A 10,717-nucleotide genomic window follows, 5' to 3' on the forward strand; every position below is an offset into this window, starting at 1 on the left:
TAGCACTCACAACATTTTGCAGTCAGGATGGTAACTGCACTTCCTGACGGAAATTTGATATACACACATTCCTGTTGAACATATATATATATGATATAAGAACTTTATTTGACTATGTACTAGCCAGAATTTTCTAATGTATCAAATGTTGCTGTAGCATATTTTTGTGAATGGTCTAAAGATTATTTTACTTATTGCAGCACAACACTCATTCTGGGATCTGGAATAAAAATAATGCACAATAAAGAATGGGGGGGTGGTTGGGTGAGGACAAATTGTTGAAGCAATGGAGGCAGGAAAGGAGAGAAAAAGGAAAAGAGAAAGCAACTTGGAACCATAATAAGAAAATTCAAAGAACAAAGAAAATTACAGCACAGGAACAGGCCCTTCGGCCCTCCAAGCCTGCGCCGATCCAGATCCTCTATCTAAACATGACGCCTATTTTCTAAGGGTCTGTATCTCTTTACTTCCTGCCCATTCATGTATCTGTCTAGATACATCTTAAAAGACGCTATCGCGCCCGCGTCTACCACCTCCACTGGCAACGCGTTCCAGGTGCCCACCACCCTCTGCGTAAAGAACTTTCCACGCATATCCTCCCTAAACTTTTCCCCTTTCACTTTGAACTCGTGCCCCCTAGTAATTGAATCCCCCACTCTGGGAAAAAGCTTCTTGCTATCCAACCTGTCTATACCTCTCATGATTTTGTACACCTCAATCAGGTCCCCCCTCAACCTCCGTCTTTCTAATGAAAATAATCCTAATCTACTCAACCACTCTTCATAGCTAGCGCCCTCCATACCAGGCAACATCCTGGTGAACCTCCTCTGCACCCTCTCCAAAGCATCCACATCCTTTTGGTAATTCAGGTTAGAAGATAAAGGAATAAGAGCTGGGCCCTGAATTTCTTTGGATATTTGTGCTGAAACAATGATGTAAGTACAGTGCAATGTCAATTTTCGGTGCAAAGGATTGAGAAAATTCATGCGTAATTGACTTCGGGCAGTTTTTGCGCTATTCCCAAGTTTCCTGGATTTTTGCACTGATTCAATGAAACCTCAATTGCCACCCTCTGTTGTTCATTAACACAGCTTCATTTTCCCCCATGGAAAAGATCACAGAGTCTGAGCATCCTGCAGTTGCGCCAGTTCTGAATGGGCTGTAAATTTAAGCCAGAAGTTTTAGGCATAGCAGAAGCCAAAGTCACTTTGGTGTTTTATGGCCTTGTTGTTGTCCTCAATTTCTCCTCACTAAGACCGGCACTGTAGTTTCTATATTGTTGAGTACATTTTTATCGCATCAGAATGGGTTACGTTAAAAATGGATAAGTTTTCACGATTGTATTTTCTTGAGAATGCTGCATCTAATGTGCATAAGTGATGGTTTGATGGCTTCAGACTTTAATTTGCATACATAAATAGGGTCTTAAAGAAGGAAAATGGCATATGTTCCACACTTCCCTTGTGCCCCGATAGTTTATGTTGTTTTCCGCTTGCTTACGTTGGCTTTTACATTCCAGCATATACTAAGAAGATTAGCAGGAATCGGTGTAGAAACTAGTGTAAATTTTGGTGTGACCTGCCAGTTTCGCCGTTCATGGAAACTTCAAGCTTTAGTCAGAAGTACAGCGGAACCGCACTCCCCCCCCCATCCCCCCACTGACCCCACCCCCGCCCCTCCAGGTTAAATTTCCCATTGTGGAACATAAAATCGGGCAGGGCGACAAACGGGCAGCTGATCTGATGCCATTGGTTTCCCGTCTGGTGAGTTAGGTCATAAATTACCCCTCCTGTCTAGGATAAATGGGGTTTCCGCCACACTTCTGATAAAATTATGGCAAAGCAAAGACAGAAAGTCAAAGAGCAAAGGGAACTACAAATAAATTCTATTTTAAAATCATAACATGAAGAAAGGCACCAAAATCAAAAGAAAAACATTCATATTGTACTGTTGGTTGGGGTACCTGCTGTAGTATGTACACAAAAGTCAGAACAGAACTACAAGAAAAAGACGTGACACACAGCTGCTGAATCATCCATTGCACAATGTCCTGAAGTAATTGGAAATGACTCAGGTACGTACGAACATACGAATTAGGAGCAGGAGTAGGCCATTCGGCTCTTCGTGCCTGTTCCATTATTTGATAAGATCATGGCTTTTAATCGTGGCCTCAACTCTACTTTCCTCTCTACCTGCTATAACCTTTGACTTCCTTGTCAATCAAAAATCTATCTAACTTAGCCTTAAAACTATTCAATAACCCTACCTCCCCTGCTCTGTGGGGAAGAAAATTCCACAGACTAACAACCCTCTGAGAGAAGAAATTTCTCCTCATCTCAATCTTAAATGGGAGACCCCTAATTTTTAAACTGTGTTCCCTAGTTCTTGTCTCTCCCATAAAGAGAAACATCCTTTCAGCATCCACCCTGTCAAGTCCCCTCAAGATATTATGTGTTTCAATAAGATCACCTCTCATTCTTCTAAACTGCATTGGATACAGGCCCAACCTGTCCAACCTTTCCTCATAAGATAACCCCTTCATCCCAGGATTCAGTCATGTGAACCTTCTCTGAACTGCTTCTAATGCAATTATATCCTTTATTGAGTAAAGAGGCCAAAACTACTTCCTTTAAGATCCTAGGGTGCAGGCCGTCGGGTCCTGGGGACTTGTCAGCCTTTAGTTCCAGTAGTTTTCTCAGTGCCTTTTCCCTGGTGATTGCAATTGTTTTAAGTTCCTCCCTCCCTTTCACCCCTAAATTTACAAGTATTTCTGGGATGTTACTTGCGTCGCCTACAGTGAACATAGACTCAAAATATTTGTTTAATGCTTCTGCCATTTCCTCATTTCCCATTATTAGTTCCCCAGACTCACTCTCTAGAGGACCAATGCTCACTTTAGTTACTCTTTTCCTTTTTAAATACTTGTAGAAACTCTTACTATCCATTTTTATATTTCTAGCTAGCTTTCTCGCATACTCTAATTTCTGCCTCATTATTTTTTTTTCAATTTTTGCTGGTTTTAAAATTCTGTCCGATCTTCTAACCTACCACTAATCTTTGCAGAATTGTATGCTTTTTCTTTCAATTTGATGCTATCCTTAACTTCCTTAGTAAGCCACAGATGGTGCATCCTTCTCATAGAGTTTTTCTTTCTCACTGGAGTGTATCTTTGCTGAGTGTTCTGAAATATCTCCTTAAATATCTGCCACTGTATCTCTACTGTCCTGCCCTTTAACCTAATTTCCCAGTTCACTTTAGCTAGCTCTGCCTTCATGCCCTTGTAATTGCCTTTATTGAAGTTTAAAACACTGGTCTTCGACCCACATTTCTCACCCTCAAAATGAATGTGAAATTCAATCATGTTACACATTGTTCTTATCTTAACTAAGTTTGGTAAATTCAAGTGACTGGGAGCCCCAGAGACTTGGCTTCTGAAGAAAGAACTTGTTTTTCTCATCTCAAAGCTGAAATGTTATGCAGACAAAACAGTAGCCAAAACAAGGTCTCACAAATAGTACAAAAAAATCAATGTTATTCAATAAGGTTCAAATGCAGGAAAATCAGTCAATTCCTTGCACAATTCCTATATTACCCCCCACTGTGGTTGACAAGGACCTCAACCGTGTCTGGCCCATTTTCCGCATTTCTGCTCTCACCCTTTCCCCTCCCTCCCAGAACCGCGACAGGCTTCCCCTTGTCCTCACTTTCCAGCCCACCAGCCTCCACATCCAAAGGATTATCCTCTGCCGTTTCTGCCACCTCCAGCGTGATGCCACTATCAAATGCATCTTCCCCTCCTCTCCCTGTCAGCATTCTGAAGGGACCATTCCCTCCTCGATGCCCTGGTCCGCTCCTCCATTACCTCCGACACCTCGTCCCCTCCCCAAGGCACCTTCCCATGCAATGACAGGAGGTGTAATACCTTCCCTTTTACCTCCTCTCTCCTCACTATCCCAGGCCCCAAACACTCCTTTCAGGTGAAGCAGCAATTTACTTGTACTTCTTTCAATTTCTTTCTTCTTTTGGGCCTCCTTATCTCGAGAGACAATGGATACGCGCCTGGAGGTGGTCAGTGGTTTGTGAAGCAGCGCCTGGAGTGGCTATAAAGGCCAATTCTGGAGTGACAGGCTCTTCCACAGGTGCTGCAGAGAAATTTGTTTGTTGGGGCTGTTGCACAGTTGGCTCTCCCCTTGCGCCTCTGTCTTTTTCAATTTAGTATACTGTACTCCAGAATTGGCCTTTATAGCCACTCCAGGCGCTGCTTCACAAACCACTGACCACCTCCAGGCGCGTATCCATTGTCTCTCGAGATAAGGAGGCCCAAAAGAAGAATACTGTATTCACTGCTCACAATGCAGTCTGCTCTACATTGAGGAGACCAAATGCAGACTGGGTGACAGTTTTGTGGAACACCTCCGCTCAGTCCGAAAGCATGACCCCGAGCTTCCAGTCGCTTGCCATTTCCTGCTCTCATGCCCACATCTCTGTCCTGGGATTGCTGCAGTGTTCCAGTGAACATCAACGAAGCTCGAGGAACAGCACCTCATTTATTGATTAGGCACGCTACAGTCTACTGGACTGAACATTGAGTTTACTAATTTCAGAGCATGACTGGCCCTTTTGTATTTTTATTTTATTTCAGTTTGTTTCACCCTTTTTTTTTATCATGTGCCTGCCCACTGTTTTTTCATATTTGTGTGTTTTTGGCTTGGATTGTTCATTATTCTGTCATTTAACACCCTCTCGGCACTAATGCTTTGTCTTTCACCACACCATTAGCACACCCTTTGCCTTTGCCTTTGCCCCATGACCTCGTCAGTTAATCTCTCTGACCCTCTGCCCTCTCAACACCTTCCCTTTTGTTCTCTTTTCCCCCCGCCCCCGCTTTATGTTTAAAACCTATTACATCTCTGACCTTTGCAGTTCTGATGAAAGGTCACTGACCTGAAACATTGGTCGGAATTTTACCGGCATTAACCGTGTCTCTTCGGAGGCGTCCGGATGGTAAAATGAAGCGCGACGACGTCGGGCCGTGTCCCCAGCGTCATTACGCGCAGACGTCATTTTACCAACGTCGGAAGTCAGGCGTAAGCGAGTCTGCGCTCGTCGCCCGACTACAAGTAATTGAAAGGTAATTGAGGTCGTTTAGAAAACAATTGACTACAATTTTACGTCTGAGGCCTGATTTAACGTCTGTAAAGCGGCTTGTGGGGCATGTCGGCCATCCGGCAGGTTCATAAGGGCGGCAGGCATTGATTCAGGAGGGTGTTGGAAGTACAATTTTCAGTTTTACGCTGAAATAATTCTAATGCTATTTGTATATCCTGACAAGGTGTGTGACTTGCAACTAGTGCGAAAGGAATCATCTGAATGTTCTGCACTGCTGTTGGGGACCCATCAACTTTGATTTATGTGGTGAAAGGAAGGGGATCTCGTGAGTCAGTCCTAACTGTTGGAAGCTAATACCTGTGGTCAGAGCATCTGGTGAGTAGCACAGCAATGGGAATTGTTCAATGTGGAGCTGGATCATCAGATGAGGAGGACCTTGCCCCTACAAGGGACTGAAGGACAAATGTGCAGGGGAGCGTGCAACAAGCTGACCCAGTGCACCATCGCGATGTGGGAGGGACAGCAGGTGGCAGAGTCGCCCAGGAGCGAACACATGTTAGGATACGTGCCTACCCAGCAGGAAGGGCATACGGCTGCATATGAGCTACCTGCAGCTGTCAGATCGCCAGTGCAGAAGAAGACTGCGGCTGTCACGGGAGACTGTCACATCTCTTTGTGAGATGTTGGCAGTGGATGTTTCCTCAAACTGTATCGGAGGCCATCCAATGCCAGTCGCTCTAATATCTCTTAACTTCTATGCATCTGGCTCATTCCAAGCCTCAGCAGCAGACTTGTGCGGAGTCTCACAAGCAGCAGCGCACCACTGCATCAAGGTTGTGACTGATGCATTGTTCCAACGTGCTAACCATTTCATCACATTCCAGGCGGACAACACTCGTGAGACCAGAGGCTTCAGCACTATATCTGGGTTTCCAATTGTACAGGGTGTGATCGACTGTACTCATGTGGCCCTTAGAACCCCAGCAGGTCAGTCGGGGGCATTCATTAACTGCAAGGGATACCATTCAATGAACGTTCAGCCCGTCTGTGATCATCGTAAGAGAATCATGCAGGTGTGTGCACGATACCCTGGGATTTGTCATGATGCCTTCACTCTCCGAAACTCCAAGGTACCTGCACTTTTCAGCCCTCCAGACAGAATGAAGGGATGGATACTTGGCGACAGGGGTTATCCTCTGAAGACATGGCTCATGACAACAGTGAGAAATCCAAGGGGTCATGCGGAGGAACGATACAATGAGAGCCATGCGGCCAGCAGAGTGACCATCGAACAAACTATAGACCTGCTCAAGATGAGGTTTAGGTGTCTTGACCGCTCAGGTGGAGCACTGCAGTACGCACCTTCAAGGGTTTCAAGAATAATTGTAGTCTGCTGTGCCTTGCATAACCTGGCGATTGAAAATGGAGAGGCCCTGGAGGATGATCAATGTCAGCGCGATGTGTCATCAGATGACAATGATGTTTCTGATGATGAAGCTGGACACCACTGACTTGATGGTCATGGAGAGGATGATGAATTTAATTTGGCTCTAACTGCTCGAGAGAGAAGGGTGTCTTTAAGAGACAGACGTTTCCAATGAGAGTGTGTAAATTTTCGCACAATTGGGATTACCGTATGACAAGACTAATTGTGAGGCTCTGAAAGGGCAAATTCACTCACCTTCACGGGGAGAGAGAATGCGACGATGCAATCCTTCACATCATGAGGAACGCAACCCAAGTGTGAGACCTCACATGTTGAACTACTTCTGTTGAGCAATGATGTTGGATTTGACTTGAGGAAAGCCATGACAAAATCTCACAGAACTCAATTTTATTACAATATTTTATAACACATTCAAATAAAAAACCTTTCAATTCACCCTGTGAACCAGTAGTGATGTTAAAGTGATTTCTTAATTCTTTTCCAAGTGCTCTTTCGGGTGCATGATCCCTCGCCACCAGAGGCAGGTGGCTGAACTGTTTGCTGCCCTGCTTGTGATGACTTTGGCGGACGTCCTCTGCTTGCTCGCGGCTGTGAGGGTCCTGGCATCTCAGGGTTCTCCTGAGAAATCTCATGAGTACCCTGTAACACCCTGGGATTTCGCTGATCGCATGTCCCTGGCAGAGGGAGCAAGGAGCTGGAGGATGCATCAGAGGCGCCCTGAGAGGAGCTCCCATATGCGATCTGCTGCCCCTGTGCCCTCGTGAGGCTTGGACGATCCTCAGTGGTGACATCAGAGGGATGAGCAGCCTCGACCTGGTGCCAGTGCATCAGATTCTGCTCTCTGGAGCTCTGGTCCAGGGAGGCCACAATCGATCGGACGTCACGAAGTGCATCCAGAACTGGCCCCTCCACTGCAGCCGCCAATGCGTCAATGGGGGAAGCCAGATGTTCAATTGCCTGAGAGTGAGCAGAACTCATAGTCTGGATGGATGTAGTCAGAGTTTGATTAATTGCGCGCATTGTCTCAGGCAACTCCGCCAGATTTCCAAGGACCGCTTGCTGCACCTGCAACATCTCCTGCCAAATGGATGTTCTCAAAGGCATGTCATCAGCTTGCTGCTCTGCACTGGCCTGGCCTCCCATACTCCTCTGACTGTGTGAGGCAGCAGCCAATTCTGCCTCCGGTGGCTGGATCGGCACCTGTGCTGTGCTGACACCTGGATGTGAAATTGATTCCACGGACACGCAAATCCCAACCGAGGTGTCTGTATCTGCGCTGGTGCTTGGTGCATCGCGAGGATGTGACGGTGCACCCTCTGAGGTGCCCTCCTCAACCTCAGAGGTGGATGGTAGTAAAACGGAGATGCTTCCTGTTCCATGCTGTTGGTCACCTGCTGGGAAAATCACATTGATCAGTTTGATCAGAAAGCCAGAATTGAGAACATGTATTTGAGTCCATTATGGTCACATCTGTGTTATGTGACATTTGAGGGAAAAACTTTGTTCATTAGTCAATCATCACAACATTGGCCCACCAGCGCTCCCCCACCCTGCCCCCTCCCCCCCGAAATGCACTAATACACCACTTTCCGGATCACTCACTCTCATGGCCATGTCCACCGGCCTCGCCATCTGCTACGGTTCGTCCTCCTTCCTCCCCTGCTATCATCAATGCGTCCTCCTCCATTCGACTGAGGAATGCAGGACAGGCCACGCCACCACCTGTCCGGGACCTCTCTCGGGCGTTGTGTGCCCTCTTTTCCAAATAAAAGAAAAAAAATGAGTTCAAACATTGTTGTGGGCATGTCACGCAATCACCCAAATGGGTTGATGTGGCATTTAACTGCTCTGCCATTGCTGAGCATGCCCTCATCAATCCCTCCTTAACGTTCATCTCACATATGCCCATCTTGCATCCCAATGCAAGGAGGCAGCCAGGCAATGATCACACAGGGGTTGCACATTGCTTCATGAATACAAATACACCCTCCCTTGACAAAATAACGATGAGATGAATGAGGAATGCCTCTTACCCAGGCAGAGCGAAGCAGGTCATTGAGACGCTTGCGGCACTGTATCCACGTGCGCCTAACAACGCCACGGCTGCTGACCTCCTCCGCGACCTCCAGCCAGGCCCTCTTTGTCACTTTGGACGGTCGCCTTCTACCGTTGGGGTTGAACAGGATCTCACGCCTCTGCTCAACCACCTGAAGGAGGACCTGTAGTGAAGCAGCCGAAAAACGGGGGGGGCTGAGCGAGTGCTTCTCCCCTCCATGACTTCCTCCACCTGTGTTGAAATCTCTAATTCCTTCTGCCCTAACAAAAGTGTAGCCTCTCAGTGAACCACAACTAATACAGCAGATTTTCAAACATTGAATGACTACCTGGTCAATTTCATTGAACTAAACATTTTTCAAGGGTTTATGTCAGACATTCCCAGATGTGGCTCCGCCCCCAATGATGTATATCTTCCCGCCTGCACGAGCTGATTCAGGTCTCAGTTACGCTGCGGGGCCGCTAATTGGCTGCCCCACGCGTGATGCCGTGGACAGGAGATGCAGCGCGGGATCGGAGGCCGCATCCATTTGAGTTCCACCCATACCGGAGCCAGCGATTAAGGTAAAATTCCAGCCATTAACTCTGCTTCTCTCTCCACAGATGCTGCCAGACCTGCTGAATATTTCGAGCACTTTTAGTTTTTATTTCAGCTTTCCAGCATCTGCAGTATTTTGCTTTTATCCTATATTTTCTTCTCCTTTAACACTTTCCTTTGTTTGTACTGGTGTTGGTTGAAGGATAAGGGAGCAGGACTCCAAGAGATGGGGTTAGATGTTCCCTCCGGGGCCTGGAAACAGAGGTCGGGACAATTTCTGCGTCCTGAACACACCCCCGGGGGAAACAGTCACCTCAGTGTGATTTTCCCCCGGCGGCCAATTAATGGCCTGAAGGCAGGCTCGCCATCCAATTTAGGACAGTGGGCGGGTTCTCGAAGCTGGAGGGCCAATCAGTGGCCTTCTAGCTTGAAAAGAGCTGCAGGGTTCCACCAGGGCCACTCGGCACCTGACCTAATTACAGCCTTGGTCCAAGCATGGACAAAAGAGCTAAACTCAAGGAGGTGAGGTGATAGTGACTGCCTTTGACATTAAGGCAGCATTTGACCAAGTGTGGCATCAAGGAGCCCTAGCAAAACTGGAATCAATGGGAATCAGGGGGAAAACTCTCCACTGGTCGGAGTCATACCTAGATGCTTGTGGTTGTTGGAGGTCAATTATCTCAGTCCCAGGACATCACTTTGGGGGTTCCTCAGGGTAGTGTCCTAGGCCCAAGCATCTTCATCTGTTTCATCAATCACCTTCCCTCCATCATAAGATTAGAAGTGGGAATGTTCGCTGATGATTGCACAATGTTCAGCACCATACACAACTCCTCAGATATTGATGCAGTCTGTGTCCATATACAGCAAGGCCTGGATTCCATTCAGGCTTGGGCTGATAAGTGGCAAGTTACATTTGTGCCACACAAGTGCCAGGCAATGATCATCTGAAACAAGAGAGAATCCAACCAACTCCCCTTGACATTCAAAGGCATTACCATCACTGAATCCCCCACTATCGGCATCTTAGGGGTTACTATTGACCAGAAACTGAACTGGACCAGCCATATAAGTACTGTAGCTACAAGAGCAGGTCAGAGGCTGGAATTCTGTGAAGAGTAACTCACCTCCTGACTCCCCAAAGCCTGCCCACCATCTGCAAGACATAAGTCAGGAATACAATGGAATGCTCTCCACATGCCTGGATGGGTGCAGCTCCAACAACACTCAGGAAGCTTGATACCATCCAAGACAAAGCAGCCCACTTGGTTGGCACCCTATTCACCACCTTCAACATTCACTCCCTTCACCACCGATGCACAGTGGCAGCAGTGTGTACCATCTACAAGATGTATTGCAGCAACTCACCAAAGCTCCTTCGACAGCATATTCCAAACCTGTGACCTCTACCACCTAGAAGGACAAGGGCAGTAGATGCATAGGAACACCACCACCTGCAAGTTTCCCTCCAAGCCACACACCATTCTGACTTGGAACTATATCACTGTTCCTTCCTGTCACTAGGTCAAAATGCTGGAACTCCTTTCCTAACAGCACAGTGGGTGTAC

This window comes from Heterodontus francisci, chromosome 18 (genome assembly GCF_036365525.1).
Source record: "Heterodontus francisci isolate sHetFra1 chromosome 18, sHetFra1.hap1, whole genome shotgun sequence".
Taxonomy (NCBI): domain Eukaryota; kingdom Metazoa; phylum Chordata; class Chondrichthyes; order Heterodontiformes; family Heterodontidae; genus Heterodontus; species Heterodontus francisci.